General features: G+C 41.4%; 1 protein-coding gene and 1 pseudogene across 23 annotated transcripts in view; one reads left to right on the top strand and one right to left on the bottom strand.

Moving 5' to 3' along the window:
* The window catches only part of LOC122562121 (receptor-type tyrosine-protein phosphatase delta), a 2,484,958-nt gene that overhangs the window by 1,127,808 nt on the left and 1,341,067 nt on the right, over positions 1–16,083 (top strand). The gene's annotated exons all lie outside the window — the stretch shown is intronic.
* The window catches only part of LOC148151896 (uncharacterized), a 214,058-nt pseudogene continuing 207,013 nt past the window's right edge, over positions 9,039–16,083 (bottom strand).

Below are 16,083 nucleotides of genomic sequence, written 5' to 3'. Positions count from 1 at the left end.
ATACCTGGCACATAGCAAGACAGTTGAAGTTGTCAGAGCTAAGAGCTGAAAATGTGTTGCTGGAAAAGTGCAGCAGGTCAGGCAGCATCCAGGGAACAGGAGAATCGACGTTTCGGGCATGAGCCCTTCTTCAGGAATGAATTAAGGGCTTATGCCTGAAACGTCGATTCTCCTGTTCCCTGGATGCTGCCTGGCCTGCTGCGCTTTTCCAGCAACACATTTTCAGCTCTGATCTCCAGCATCTCCTCAAAGTTATCAGAGCTAAGTCATCCTAATTTAAGGACATCTCTGCAGGAGTTCCTCTGAGTAGTGTCCTTGGCCCAACCACCTTTAGCTGCTTTATCAATGAACTTCTCTCCATCATAAGGTCAGAAGTAAAGATGTTCATCAATGATTGGACCATTCTTGGCTGTTCAGCAACATTCATAACTCTTCAGTTCATGTTCAAAAATAAAGATGTGGACAATATCCAGACTTGGACTGACAGGTGGCAAATAACATTTGCACCACACAAATGCCAGACAATGACAATTTCCAATTAGAGACAATCTAATCACAGCTCCTTGATAGTTAATGGTGTTACCATCACTGAATACAAGAGCAGGTCATAAGCTAATATTGTGGCAAGTAACTCACTTTCTGACTCCACAAAGTCTATCCCTCATCTGCAAGGCACAAGTCAGGAGTGTGATGGAATGCTCCTCAATGGAACACTCCTCATTTGTCTGGGTAAGTCAAGCTCCAACAGCATTTAAAAAGCTTGACACCATCCAGGATAAAGTAGCCCACTTGAATGGCACCACATCCAAAAGCCAATCCCTCTACCACTGGTGCTTAGTCACAGCAAAGTGTGCTATCTACAAGACGCACTGCAGAAATTCACAAAAGGTCCTCAGACAGCACCATCCAAACCCATGACCACATCCATTTCAAAGTATAGGGCAGCAGATACATCGGAACACCACGTCCTGCAGGTCCCCCTCCAAGCCGTTCACCATCCAGACTTGGAAATATATTGCTGTTCCTTGCCGCTGTGTCAAATCTTGGAATACCCTTTCCAAGGGTATTGTGGGATAAAGTTACAGCATGCAACAGTTTAAGAAGGCAGGTCACCATCAACTTCTCAATGGAAATTATGGATTGACAATAAAAAAACCTGTTGGTCAGCCAGTAATGCCCACATTCTACAGGTGAATAAAAAATATTCAGGAGGACTTGCCAATTATAAATGGAAATATGGAGATATTTCTTCTTTCAGTTTCATGAATCTTAGGAGCTCTCTACCTCACAGTAATAAGGGGGCTAAGTCATAGTCTACGTTCAAGGCTGATAAAGACTGATCCACGAACTGTAGAGGAGTGATGACAAGCAGACAGAAAAGTGAAGCTAATGCCAAGATTATATCAGCAGATTTGTGGCTTGTATACCTTAGCACTACTCCTATTTCTTATACTCTTAAAATGATTTGTATAATGAAATTAACTTAAAGTGGCTGTACGTAGCAAAATAAATGGACCTTAAAGTGTAGTCCTGTAAAAACTGGATTCTTCTCACTTTATCTGCCTGAGTGACTATGTGTATGTTGAAAATAAGGCATCTTGCATGCCTTTTCCATTTCAAAGTGCTTTCTATTAAATTTGTTTTTGCTCATTAAAGAACACTACAAAGTTATATTTGTGTGATCTGTCAGTCTTTTATCTATTTCATATCCTTGTATGAGCACAACATCTGTTTTTACCATTTCAAAATAAAGGTTTTGCTCAGAAATAATATTGCCTGTTTCAAGATGTAACACTTGGTATATTCCAGAATGAGGATTCCATATCAAATTGAATGTTTGGAGAATTTTACTGGTTACACAGATATTGGTTTGCATTTCATGACAACTAATTAATGGCAACATATTCTACTCAGCATAAATTAAACAAAATTGAATTTTTCACTTCAAGATCAGAATGAATTTAGGAACAGCAGATGACCAATGTAGTCAAAACAAAATGTGTTCTATTTCTCGCTCCCCAATTGATCTTTGTGTACGCTGAGAGTAATGTTGTGCTTCTGTTGGCTTTCCAATCATCCATTCAAAACTTGCAAAATGAGGAACAGAAAACATCACTGCTCATTCCCACTCCTCGTGTCTGCGTGGGTTTCCTCCGGGTGCTCCGGTTTCCTCCCACAGTCCAAAGATGTGCAGGTCAGGTGAATTGGCCATGCTAAATTGCCCGTAGTGTTAGGTATAGGGGTAAATGTAGGGGTATGGGTGGGTTGCGCTTCGGTGGGTCGGTGTGGACTTGTTGGGCCGAAGGGCCTGTTTCCATACTGTAATGTAATCTAATCTAAAAAGTAGTGTGCTGAGTAACCAAGCCTTCAATCAAGTCCCACCTGCTCCAGAGGTGTTTAACAATATCTTTGAAATGGTTGATTCCAAAATCTAGGAAGGATGATTGCTGGTAGCATTATATCCCAGCTGCCAGTAGTTGATAACTCAGAGTCAAATGCATTGTATTCTCTCAAATATGCTCAAGTTATGCTTCTAATTTAATACCAGAAATGAGGCAAATCATTTGCAATGTTAGCTTGATCTGCCCATGTCTCCTTTAACAGGCACATTGCACTATATGAAATGTTGAAGCTTTTAAATTGTGAAATTCCATGGTAACAAGGAATTTAACTCAACAGAAATAGCAGTTAGTGAATTGAGTATGGAGAGCAGCATGCCCAGTTAACAGTATCCTTAATCTTAAAGCAGTTGTTGACATTGACATCATCTGATTCTCTAGTTTTTAATTTCTTTGGAATGCAATTCTACCCTAATGACTAAATCTTACTTTTCTCAGTGGCTGATCTCAAAAACCCTACTGTGGCAAGTTTGAATGGTTAGTTTCTATCTTCCCCTGTTATTTTTCAAGTGCAGCTAGAGACCATAATTGGAGTGAGTTGACCCAGATAATGCTGTCACTGGATATTGATGTCGCCTGAGAGATATGCTTTGGGCTCTCTCAGAAGTCCCAACATAGTGACTATGAGGTAATTGCCACGACATCTAAACATCTGGTAGCCAATTACCTGGTATCCAGGACCCTCCGAAAACATATTTAACTGTGAGACTACCCTGTTTGGCTTCCTGATCATCAATACCTCACTGATGAGAGGCACATAGTGCAACCCCAATCAGTTCCAATGCTATGTGAGGACTGAAGACCTTAAAATCCTGACTGTTAACAGTGGTTTACCATTGAAAGTCCTGGAGTGTGCTGGATCATGAATAATACTCATCCACATCTTCTCAAGGACAGCTTGGGTTGAGTAAAAATGTCCTGTTCTAGTGAAGAACACCTACATCCCATGAATAACTATGGTTACTGCTCAGGTCATTATGTTTCATCTTCAGTTGAACAGTTATTCTAAGAATCTGACATTACCATAGTTTGGCCTCTTCTTCAAAGTACCATGATCTGAATTTTTGCCAAAATGAGAAATCCATTTGTATTGTTGCTTGAGTGGGGGAGTTGGCTGGGCCGCATGCTGTTCAGACTAATAGGTCAAACGTTCACATGAAATCTATACAGAAACATCGACCAAATTGAGCGTATAACAGTATTCCCTATCTTGGCAAACAACATATGTGCTCAAAACATCGAATAAGTCTCCCACCAGCTCAATTTGGAAAAGATTGTTTAAATTTTCCATTTGCATCTCAGAGCTTATCTGTCAGATGACTAATGATTTGCTATTAAAATTGTTCAGTATAAATCAGTTTAATTAATTCTGTTCAACTCCACTATTCAGACCTCAACTAAATGATGTTGTAATCTAGATGAAATTAACTTTTAACCTTCACAGTTAACATTTTGTTTGCCAAAGATATCAAGGCTTCAACAAGACCTTAAAGATGTACAACTGAACTATTCTCTTCAACTTATTTTTTTCATCATTATTACGTGGGATGTGGGTATTTGTTGCCAGCGTCTACTTGCCCTTGAATTGATTGGGTCTCAAGGCCATTTCCGTGATTAGTCAAGAGCTGATGATGTTGCTAACCATAAAATGATACAAAACACCAGACAGCCCATGACTGGAATACTATAAACATTTCGGGCCCCTTATACTGGCACTGGAGATGACCCACCGAAGGTTCACTAGGTTGATCCCAGATATAGAAGGACTCTCTGAGAAGAGGTTAAGAAAGTTGGGCTTGTACTCATTGTTAGTTTAAAAGAATGAGAGGTGACATTATTGAAACATGCAAGATTCTTGGAGAAATTGACAGGGTAGATGTGGAAATGTTGCTGCTCCCATGACTAGGATGCATAATCTCAGAATAAGGGGTGGCAAATTTAAAACAGAGATGGGAAGGAACTTCTCATTGAATCTGTGGAATTATTGTTCACAGGGGGCTGCAGAGATTGTGTCATTTCATAGACTCAGGGTTGAGATAGGCTTTTTTTTAGTCAGTAAAAGAATCAAGGATTATAGGGGAAAAGCATGAAATTGGAGTTGACAATTATCAGATTAGCACAGCAATTCAGGCAGCATCCGAGGACAGGCAAAATCGACCTTTCGGGCAAAAGCCCTTCTTTTGCCCGAAACGTCGATTTTGCCTGTCCTCGGATGCTGCCTGAATTGCTGTGCTCTTCCAGCACCACTAATCCAGAATCTGGTTTCCAGCATCTGCAGTCATTGTTTTTACCCAATTATCAGATTAGTCATTACCTTATTGAATGGTAGAACAGAATCAACTGGCCTAAGACAATTAAACTTCTGAAAGGCAGAGACTGTTTGGCAGGATGCAATAAATGCTATTCCTCAATGATCTATAATGTGGCTTCAGGTTTTCATCATACTTATCAATGATTTTGTTGAAGGAATGATGAATCTTTACTCCTGGTTCGGGTGCGAAGAATTGCGACATTGCCTAACTCTGAAAATCTGACCCAGGCGAAAGTATAGAACTTTGATTTCTTGATCTGGGACAGTTGCTTATCTGGGAGTGTTCAACACTGGTCATGGAGATCCACTGAGTGAAAAGATTGTCTTAGTACACTACCACTTCTGTTGAAGGCTTGTGGAAAATAATTAAAGATAAGCCATCATTCCAGTGCCTTCACCTCTCACATGCCCTCAACCTGCCCTGCACACTCTCGTGTCCACTCTATGTTAAACCATTCTTCATATGCCCTCTACCCACCTCTATTCTATGATGGGACAGTCCGTGTTCCATAGTTACAACGGCACCATTCCCCACATTTTCCTCTGCTACATTGAAGACGGTATCGGCGCCACCTTGTGCTCCCACGAGGAGGTTGAAGAGTTTATCAACTTCACATGCACCTTCTATCCTGCCCTCAAGTTCACCTGGATCATCTCAGACACCTCCCTCTCTGGACCCCTAGATCTCCATTTCTGGTGACCGAGTCAACACAGACATCTACTCCAAACCCACCAACTCCCATAGCTATCTAGCCTATACCTCCTCCCATCATCCCCCCACCTCCCCCCTCCATAAATTCCTCTGTCTCTGCCATATCTGTTCACAGGAGGAGCAATTGCACTCCAGAACATCCTAAATGGCCTTCTCCTTCAAGCACTGCAATTTCCCCTCCATGTGGTCAACAATGCCCTCCAATGCATTTTCTCCACTTCCCACACCTCCACCCTTGAACCCCACCCCTCCAACCACAACAAGGATGGAACATCTCTAGTCCTCCCTGGTCCTCACCTTCCACCCCACCGATCTCCGGACACAACGCATCATCCTCCACCATTTCTGTCACCTACAGTCAGACCCCACAACTAGAGATGTTTTTCCCTCCCCACCCCTATCAGCATTCTGCAGAGACCATTCCTTTCGCGACTCCCTCGTTATGTCCACGCCCCCCATCAACCCACCCTTCATTCCCGGAACCTTCCATTGCCACCTCAAAAGTAGTAAATCTGCGCCAACGCCTCCCCCTTCATCTCATCCAAGCTCCCAAAGCATGATCCACATCCTGCAGAGATTTTCCTGCACATCCAAATACCTCATCTATTGTGTCCATTGCTCTCGATGTGGTCTCCTCTACAATGGGAAGAATAGATGCCAGCTTGTGGAATGGTTCAGGGAACATCTCTGGGACAGACGCACCAACCAACCCCACTGCCCTGTGGCTGGCCACTTCAGCTCCCCTCCCACTCCACCAAGGACATGCAAGTCCTGGGTGTCCTCCACTGCCAAATCCAAGCCACCTGGACGTCTCGAGGAAGAATGCCTCATCTTCTGCCTCAGGACCTTCCAACCACATTGCATCAATGTTGATTTCACCAGATTCCTCACCTCCCCTTCTCCCACCTTATCCCAAATCCAATCCTTCAACTTGACACCACTCTCTTGAACTGTCCTACCTGTCCATCTTCCTTCCCATCGATTTGTTCCACCTTCCACTCTGACGTATCACCATCGTCCCATCTTTATCTACCTATTGCCTTCCAAGCTACCTTCCCACCAGCACCACCCCCCTCCTATTTATCTCTCAGCCCCCTTGCCCTAACCCCCTCCCCCACCACTGCCCCACATTCCTGATGAAGGGCTTATGCTCAAAACTTCAACTCCCCTGCTCCTCGGATGCTGACTGGCATGCTGTGCTTTTCCAGTGCCACACTTTTTGACTCTGGTCTCCAGCATCTGCAGTCCTCACTTTCTACTTTTTTATTATGGCTGCTCAAATACTGCATGTCGAACTATGCTGTTTGTCTATCCTCATGGTCATTTATAGCCTCTATGCCAACCAACCCTTGGTTGGATAAGATTAGACTATTTTCATTGGAGCTGAGGAGTGGTCCAATAGAAGTACAGTCAATTTCTCTATAACATGATGGTTGAGTTTGTGTACAACCCCGTGTTATAGAAAAATCGCAACTTAGAAACAGTGCTTAAAGTGTTGGTGATGTAATTGTGTTATAGCCAACACACGTTTAAAAGGTTGCGCTTTAGAAACAATATCCCCAATTTGTCAGTGGCGTTATAACAAGTTCGCATTGATGAAATGCATGTTATAGTAGAATGACCTGAATATAAAATTATGAGAGGAATGAATAGGGTCAGTAGGTGGAGACTTTCTCTGAGGGTGGGAATCTCAAATGCTGGGGAACACCGGTTTAAGGTGCGAGGCAATAAGTTTACAGGAGATGTGTGAGAAAAGTATTTTATACAGAAGTGGAAGGAGCCTGAAATGTGCTGCCAGGAGAGGTGGCAGAAGCAAATTATGTCTGCAAAGTTTAAAAGGCATTTAGACAGATGTATGAATAGGTAAGGAATAGAGGGGTATGGACCTTGTGCAACCAAATGGGATCAATTTAGAATGGCATTATGTTTGTCACAGATATGGTGGACTGAAGGACCTGTTCCTGTGCTGTTCTGTTCTATGTTCTATGCACCTATATCAATCACCATGACCTCTCATACATTCCATGTCAAGCTTTGTCCTTCTTCCTACTTTTCATGACACCTCATTGCCTCCATATCAACATATGTCTCTCTTTTCACACCATGGCCATCACTGACGACTGTGCCCAAGCTCTATTACTGAGGGCTTATCAGTCTAACCATTCAGTGACATTACCATGACCTTTTATACAGATTCATGCCTGCTTTTATCAATCCCAATAATCACCTTCAGAAAAGTGCACTACCTATTCAAGTAGTTTAATACATTTCAGAGCCACAACTACCGGGGACACTTTGCATAGGTTAGTGTTTCTCACCATGGATAACTAACACTGGACATGCCTAGAGACAACCCTAGTTTTAGATGGATAGCTGCGTTTCTGAATCAGTGATGCACATCTTGAAACCTCACCCTATTTCCTCCGCCTTCACCTCCCTCCAATCTGCAAAAATAGCAAGTAACATTTTTTTTTGGCTGGAACTTTTGGTTTTGGGCTTTTTTGTAATGATGAGAAGCTCAGATGCCTTCCCATGAAGAGTTAAATAAAGTTTGAGTTTAATACCGTGAACTGGTTTGGAGATGCCGGTGTTGGACTGGGGTGTGCAAAGTTAAAAATCACACAACACCAGATTATAGTCCAACAGGTTTAATTGGAAGCACACTAGCTTTCGGAGTGTCGCTCCTTCATCAGGTGATAGTGGAGGGCTCAATCCTAACACACAGAATTTCTAGCAAAAATTTACAGTGTGATGTAACTGAAATTATACATTGAAAAATTGATTGTCTGTTAAGCCTTTCATCTGTTAGAATACCATGATAGTTTCACTTCTTTCATGTGTAAATCGCAAAACCTTTTTTTAAAAAGTTGCATTCTCAGGTTAGCTGTTAACAATGGTGATAGCTAGACAATATGTTGAAGGTGTTAGCCCCTGTGTTCTCTGTCTATGCCATGATGTTTAGATTGATTCTAATCTAAAAAGTGAGATAACGGAGTTTTACATGAATGCATGCAGTTTTTGAGCAAAGTACAATGTAACCCTGCAAGTACAAATTTACCCCACAAAACAGTCTTTGTCTGTCTGTGTCTGTCTGTCTGTCTGGGTTGGGGATTGTGAGTGTGAGAAAGTGGATTTGTGTAGTGAGTGTAGAGTGTCTTAAGTCTGTGAGTGGGTGCATGTGGGAGTGTGGGAGTGTGTGTATCTGTAAGAGTATATGTGGGTGTGTATGTGTGTCTGAGTATATGTGTGTCCGTGTGTATGTGTGTATAGGAGTCCTGTGTGTGTATATGAGAGTGTGTGTGTGTGTGTGTAGGGGTGTCTGTGTGTGTGTATAGTGCAATGGTGGTCACCTGTAATGTGACATGAACCCAAGGTCCCGGTTGAGGCCCTCCCTATGTGTACTGAACTTAGCTATCAGCCTCTGCTCGGCCACTTTTCGCTGCTGCCTGTCCAAAGTCCACCTTGGAGGATGATCACCCGAAGATCCGAGGTCGAATGTCCTGGACCACTGAAGTGTTCCCCAACTGGGAGGGAACACTCCTGTCTGTTGATTGTTGTGCGGTGCCCATTCATCCGTTGTTGTAGCCTTTGCTCGGTTTCCCCAATGTACCATACCTCAGGGCATGCAACGTATAAGAGAGATAACGTTGGCTGAGTCACATGAGTACCTGCCATGTACAAGGTGGGAGGTGTCCCCACGCGTAATGGTGGTAACTATGTCCACACTCTGACACGTCTTGCAGTACTTACTATGACAGGGTTGTATGGAGTTGTCCCGAGACCCGGGCAGCTTGCTACAAACAATGATCTGTTTGAGGTTTGGCGGTTGTTTAAAGGCAAGTAGTGGAGGTGTGGGGAAGGTCTTGATGAGGTGCTCATCCTCATTGATAATGTGTCGCAGGTCACGAAGAGTGTGGTGTAGTTTTTCTGCTCCTGGGAAATACTGAACAACGAAGGGTACCCTATTGGTTGCAGCACGTGTCTGTCTCCTGAGGAGGTCATTACGGTTCCTTGCTGTGGCACGTCGGAACTGGTGGTCGATGAGTTGGGAACCGTACCCTGTTCTTGTGAGGACATCCCTGAGTACATCCAGGTGTCCGTCCCATGACCTGTAATTATTTAGAACCAAGAAAGACCATGTTCCTGCTTTCTGAAAAAACAGTAGAGATAGAAGGACCTGGGATATCTATTTCCATAAATCATTAACAGGTCCTATCACTGTGTCCAGCTTCTCCAATAAAAGTTCTGGACTATCCCCCGGCATGTGCCTCCCCCTGTGATGGAGAAATCAGCACATCTGGTAGCATCTGCAGAGAGAAAGCAGAATTGATGTTTTGATGAATTTTTACTTGTCTGATCCCACAGTTCTGTTCATGTACTTATGTGGTGATCTCCTTGGGGAAGTTTTATCTCATCTACTGTGCATGATTTGATTTCAGGTTTCCTGAGGAATCCAAGTGACCCTTCTTGAGGACTTGAAACATTAACTCTGCTTTCTCTCCATGTATAATACCAGACCTGCTGAGTATCAGCAACAATTTCTGTTGTTTGAGTCAAGGAATTTACTTCTACTACATGATAAATCTTTGAAAAAGTGTAGCATTTTTAAAAAGTGCAGTGCTCGCTCTTTCATCTACCAAAAGCTTAAGGACTATAATTATTGGATTTGTGCTACATTACTGATTATACAGTTTAACATGATTACACTGGTGTGCTTCTGAAGTGAACAACTTGATTGACAGATCGAAGAAGGTATAAAACAGAAATGTTTCACTACTACAGGAATGGATGAAGTCCATAAGTGAAATGTATGCTTGCATTAAAAACCGTTGAAGTGATTTTAACATATTGAATGTTCTTTTGAGTCAAAGGAGAGTTTGATTATAAAGCATCATCATCAATAGACACAACTTTATTCAGCATTGCTCCTGAGATTTATGGATAATCGATACTGGTTAAGTTGACAAAAGGTGATGGTTGGAGCGTGAGTTGGCATTAAGTTGACATTGAAGCTATAAACGGCCATGGGGATGAGTTAGACATATGTGTTGACTTTGGGAAATGAGAACGATGAGTGGTCAGAGAGACAAAGGGTTTCATGGATGGTATGAAAGGTTATGGTGGATATACAGGGCCAGGAAATATTATAAATTAACATAGATTAAATTTGGGGAACATGTGTGAATGGATTTATTTTTATTTAAGTAATTTTTCAAATAACTTCAATATGGTGGTGATACACCTGAGAGTCCTTACAATCATTCCAGTACTGCATGGCCTAACTATCAGGGAGTACCAGATTGAAAATTCACCTCCCTGGCCACCCTTCTCTGGGTCAGAGTTTGTGGAGCCAAGAAATGTCCTAACCCTGCTCTGTCAGCCAGGAGTAATAACTTCAGAAATTCAAGGAGAGAAAATTGCATCTGGGCTGGGTTAAAACATCTCTATTCAATTTCCAACATTGTATGGCCTTCAGAGAAGAGCCCTTCCTTGCATGATTTATTTCACTTGCTTCTCTGCAGTACTTTGATATTCGGTTTGACTGCTTCAACTGAGAAAAGTAAGTTATCTGATTCACTACAGCTGTCATACAGATGCTTTTGTCAGTCCTTTAAAATGCCATAATAGTTTAAAATAACTTGAGGACTAAATGTTTCCTTCAAATCCCCTCAAAAGTTGCAACACTTAAATCTTGGAGCAGCTATCTCAGATCTATTCAATAGAAACATCACTATTATTTCTTGCATTATCAGAAAGGTCACTGACAGAAGAGTAAAGCTCTGAATAATATGAGGTCCAATCAGGTTAATTGATATTGAGGCAAATATTTATCTTGATTCAATACTTGTTGTTTTAGTAAATGATTTTTTCACATGCTACACAGTTTGTTCCAACCATTCTGTTTAAAACAGCAAGCTAGCATTATGTTAAGTTGTCTCCTTCTGACAGTTCCTCTGGTGGAGTGCTTACAGTTTCCTAATGAAGAGATTGCTATTTTGGGTGCAGAAAGCTGCCAGCAGTCACTATGACAATGTGTTGTATAGTTTATGAATAAGAAAACAGATTAGTTGCTGCAGTTTTGCTTAATTAAGTGAAACTTTCTTGGGTGGGAGGTAGGGTAGCAGAGGAGTCAGAAACCCAGAGAAACGAGATAACAAGAAAAATATTTCACACAAATGCATGTGATGGAGAGATGAATGTGAGGGGAGACAATCGAACCTTGTCTATAAGAAAAAGACTGTGACAAACAATGAGGTATCCTCGTAAATATGATTTTAGATAATTGGAGTAAATCCAACACAGAATTGCTTCAGACAGCTGTTTCTCTGTAAGATGCCTTTAGTTCTATGATTATGAGGGCCAGTATATGTGTAATTGGCTGATACAGTCAGATTGGTTTTGGCACATGTGATAACAAACAGGTGTCCAGAATGGAACTTCTTTATTTCTGTGCCTTTATTCACAAACTCATTAAGTCAAGAAGTTGTGTGGTGCTTGAAATGTATACTGAAATGTTCACATATGCAGATTAAGTACGAAATACATGACTCTGATCTCTCTAAATGCTGAAACATAAAGTGAAACAAAAGGAAGAAGTTGCCAGATGTCTAAGATCAATGGCTTACCTTAAGAGGTGACCAACTGTTTAATGTCAAAAAATGTGACTGTAACAACAGAAGATTGAATAAAAATGCCTGGTATTCTGTATAGTTAGCTTACTGTCAGACCAAATCTGAATATCAAGTTTACAGTTATAAACTGTGTTGGAGCAACATGAGGCAACACACTATAGCACCAACCTCCTGAGCAAGAAGGTGACAAAGCATGGAGAGATGTAAAATTCTACAATATTGCTGAAGCAACATGAGGCACATTCTCAGAAGGAAATGGAAAGCAAAGGAAGAATCACTACCATTTGGCAGTTGATGGCAGAATATATATTATAAGTTGTAATACAGTAGTATTGTGAGTTTCAAAATGTATTTGAGATATAAATTTCTCTTGCATAATATAAATATTTAGCATAAAATGGATACCAGAATTCAATGAATAAAAATTAGGTAGAGAGCAAAGCAGGCTGCTGATTTGGGTTTTCCTGCTATGTACTGTCGCGCAAGATAAATTCATATAAGACTTTATACTCTGCTTCTCTTTTTCAGAAAGGATCCAGAGAACCAAAGTAGAGTAGAAGTGGTAATATCTGACTACACTTGAATAATACAGGCAGGATAATTAGGTATTACGAATATTCCATTGGGAAAAAGCCTTCAAGTGTGGGTTGAGTTATATATCTGCAAGAATTAATTTATTAAATTGGTAATGCCAAATGTAATAGAGATTGAGCAAATCCTGGAACTAAATTTCTTAATTTGCAGTATTCCCCTGGTAATCTTGTCGTATTACTTTTGGCACAGAAATGCTCCAATGGACCTCATAGGAGTCTGAATAAATAGAAATGTGTGTTCTTTTTTTCTTTTATTACATGGTTGCTGTCAGAATTTTGAATGTAACAGCTATGACTGGCCATTTAGTTATTGTTAATGATTGCTGTTCCTCCTAATTTATTGTTCATGCCTCCCTCTGAAGGTCAGGTGTAAATGACACATTTTAGAATGTAGGTTTGCTTGTTCAATTTCGGGAGCCTGTAAATCTTTTGCGGGTTGAGGGTTGAGGCTTCTAAAGAATGAAAATATAAAGATAGATGACAATGGTTCTGAATCAGAAAAGAACAAGCTTATGAGAAAAGACAGACAAGAACAAATCAGAGAACAAAGTAACTGAAGAATTAAAATGCTCTTAGTTCAATGCAAGAGGTCTTGCAGGTCAGGCCAAAGAACAAAGGGCATGTCTGGAACCATGAGATTTGAACATTGTACCTATTCCAGAAACTTGGCTGAGAGAAGAATAAGCATGGCAGCTCAATGTTCCAGGTTGAGGATGTTACAGGAAGGATAGAAAAAGAGACAAGCGAGAAGGGGGAGTGATATTTTTGATTAAGGAAAGCATTACTACTGTAATGAGATAAGATATTTCTGAGGGATGATTTCATGAAAATATATGGGTTGAAATTAGAAATAAGAAAGGGCTAATCACCTTGATGGAATTGTACAATAGGTCCCCCCAAAAGACAGAGGGAAATTGAGAAACAATCACGTAGGGGGATATCTCAAATATATGTAAGAATAACAAGGTTGTAATAGTAGGGGATTTTAATTTTCCAATTATTGACTGGGACTGCTATAGTGTTAAAAGTTTAGATGGTGAAGAATTTGTTAAATGTATTCAAGAAAATTTTCTTTATCAATATGTAAATAATCCCACTAGAGAAGGAGCAAAATTTGACCTTCTGATGAAAAATAAGGCAGAGCAAATGACTTAAATGTTAGTAGGGGAATACTTTGGAACATGTGAAAAGTTTCCTCATGGTAGACTGGTTAGCAATATTAGGTCTCATGGAAGACAGGGTGAACTAACTATTTGGATACAGAACTGGTTCAAAGATAGAAGATACAGGGTGGTGGTGGTGCAAGGAGAAAGTGAGGTCTGCAGATGCTGGAGATCAAAGCTGAAACTTTATTGCTGGAACAGCACAGCAGGTCAGGCAGCATCTAGGGAACAGAAGATTCGACGTTTCGGGCACAGGCCCTTCTTCAGGTGGTGGTGCAAAGCTGCTTTTCCCAGTGACCAGTGAAGTGTTACAAGGATTGATGCTGGGTCCACTGTTTTTTGTCATTTATATAAATGATTTGGATGTGAACATAGGAGGTATAGTTAGTAAGTTTGCAGATGACACCAAAATTGAAGGTGTAGTGGACAGTGAAGAAGGTTACCTCAAAGTACAATGGGATCTGGAACAGATGGGCCAATGGGCTGAGGAGTGGCAGATGGACTTTAATTTAAATGAATGTGAGGTGCTGCATTTTGGAAAGGCAAATCAGAGCAGAACTTATACATTTAATGGTAAGATCCTAGGGAGTGTTGCTGAACAAAGAAACCTTGGAGTGCAGGTTCATAGTTCCTTGAAAGTGGAGTGGGAGGTAGATAGGATAGTGAAGAAGGCATTTGGTATGCTTTCCTTTATTGGTCAGAGCATTGAGTATAAGAATTGGGAGGTCATGTTGCGGCTGTACAGGAAATTGATTCGGCCACTTTTGGAATATTGTGCGCAATCCTGGTCTCCCTCCTATTGGAAGGATATTGTGAAACTTGATAGGGTTCAGAAAAAAATTACAGGGATATTGCCAGGGTTGGAGGATTTAAGCTGTATGGAGAAGCTGAATAGGCTGGAGCTGTTTTCCCTGGAGTGACAGAGACTGAGCAGTGACCATATAGAGTTTATAACATCATGATGTACATGGATAGGGTAAATAGCGAAGATGTTTTACCTGGGGTGGAGGAGTCCACAACTAGAGGATATAGGTTTAGGGTGAGAAGGTAAAGATTTAAAAGTGACCTAAAGGGCAATGTTTTCATGCAAAAGATGGTGCATGTATGGAATAAGCTGGCAGAGGAGGTGGTGGAGGCTGGTACAATTACAACATTCAGAATGCATCTGTAAGTGTATACGAATGGGAAGGATTTAAAGGTTTATAGGTCAAGTGCTGGCAAATGTGACTAGATTTGGTTCGGATATCTGATTGGCAGGATCGAGTTGAACCAAGGCTCTGCTTCCATGCTGTACATCTCCATCTGATTCCAGCCCCATCTTGTCATGTGTCATTCCTGAAACAACTCACCACTAGATAGATAATCACAAAAGGATACTTTGCACCCAGAGTAACTTCAAAAGCCCTTTTTACACCCAGACAAGCACCATTAGTCCACAGCTGTCCTGCCTGGTTACCAACATTCAGTAACCTGTGGGAAATTGGCACCAGAGCTAAATGAGCAGGGACGTAGAAGTGCTGCTGGGTGGGGTGATGCAGTTGTGAGATGTGCTGTTCCCTAAGGGCCAGGAGTGGAGGCTGTGACACCAGAGCACACCAGCCTGAAGTTGCCACCCATATCAGTGTAATCTCAGACATCTGGGGAATATAAGAAGTAGGTCAATAATCATCTTCTCTCTGACACTAACACTCATTCTGTCTTTGCTACTGTAACCACTTCCTACCAAAGCCCATGCTCTACCGTTCTGCATCATCTTCCTGCTGGCTCTCCCACACTCTCCAACTTCCTATACCACTAACCTTACATGCCCTCTGTGGTATTTATTCACTCAGCACTGCTGCACCAACAGTGACTGCAGAGCTATTCACATTCATCTCACTTAATGCCTGTCTCTTGTACTCCACCAGGAAGAAAAAAAAACCACAATAGAGCAGAAAGAGATAAGACGGATGGTGAGCTGTCTGATGTTTGGCTCCTTTCCCTTCATGTGAAAATGTTGAAAATCTAGACTGACCACCAAAGGTGGATGATTGACCATGTTCAAGACGCTGGTATTGAAGGCTTCTTTTGACTTTTGTTCTGGAACCCCTGACCAAAGACTATCTCACTTGACTTGACTGAGAACTTTGTATCTCCACGAAATATCAAGACAGGTCAGAATTAATATGAAGGTCAGGCAGCATCCGAGGAGCAGAAAAATTGCCTGAAACTTAGGTTTTTCTGCTCCTTGGATGTTGCCTGTCCTACTGTGCTTTTCCAGCACCATACTCTCG

Source organism: Chiloscyllium plagiosum, unplaced genomic scaffold (assembly GCF_037043375.1).
Source record: "Chiloscyllium plagiosum isolate Xiang-an unplaced genomic scaffold, Cpla_swu_hap1 HiC_scaffold_2, whole genome shotgun sequence".
In the NCBI taxonomy this organism is placed as follows: Eukaryota; Metazoa; Chordata; class Chondrichthyes; order Orectolobiformes; family Hemiscylliidae; genus Chiloscyllium; species Chiloscyllium plagiosum.
Note: the sequence above shows the minus strand (reverse complement) of the source record. Positions and strands in the feature narration are given on the sequence as shown.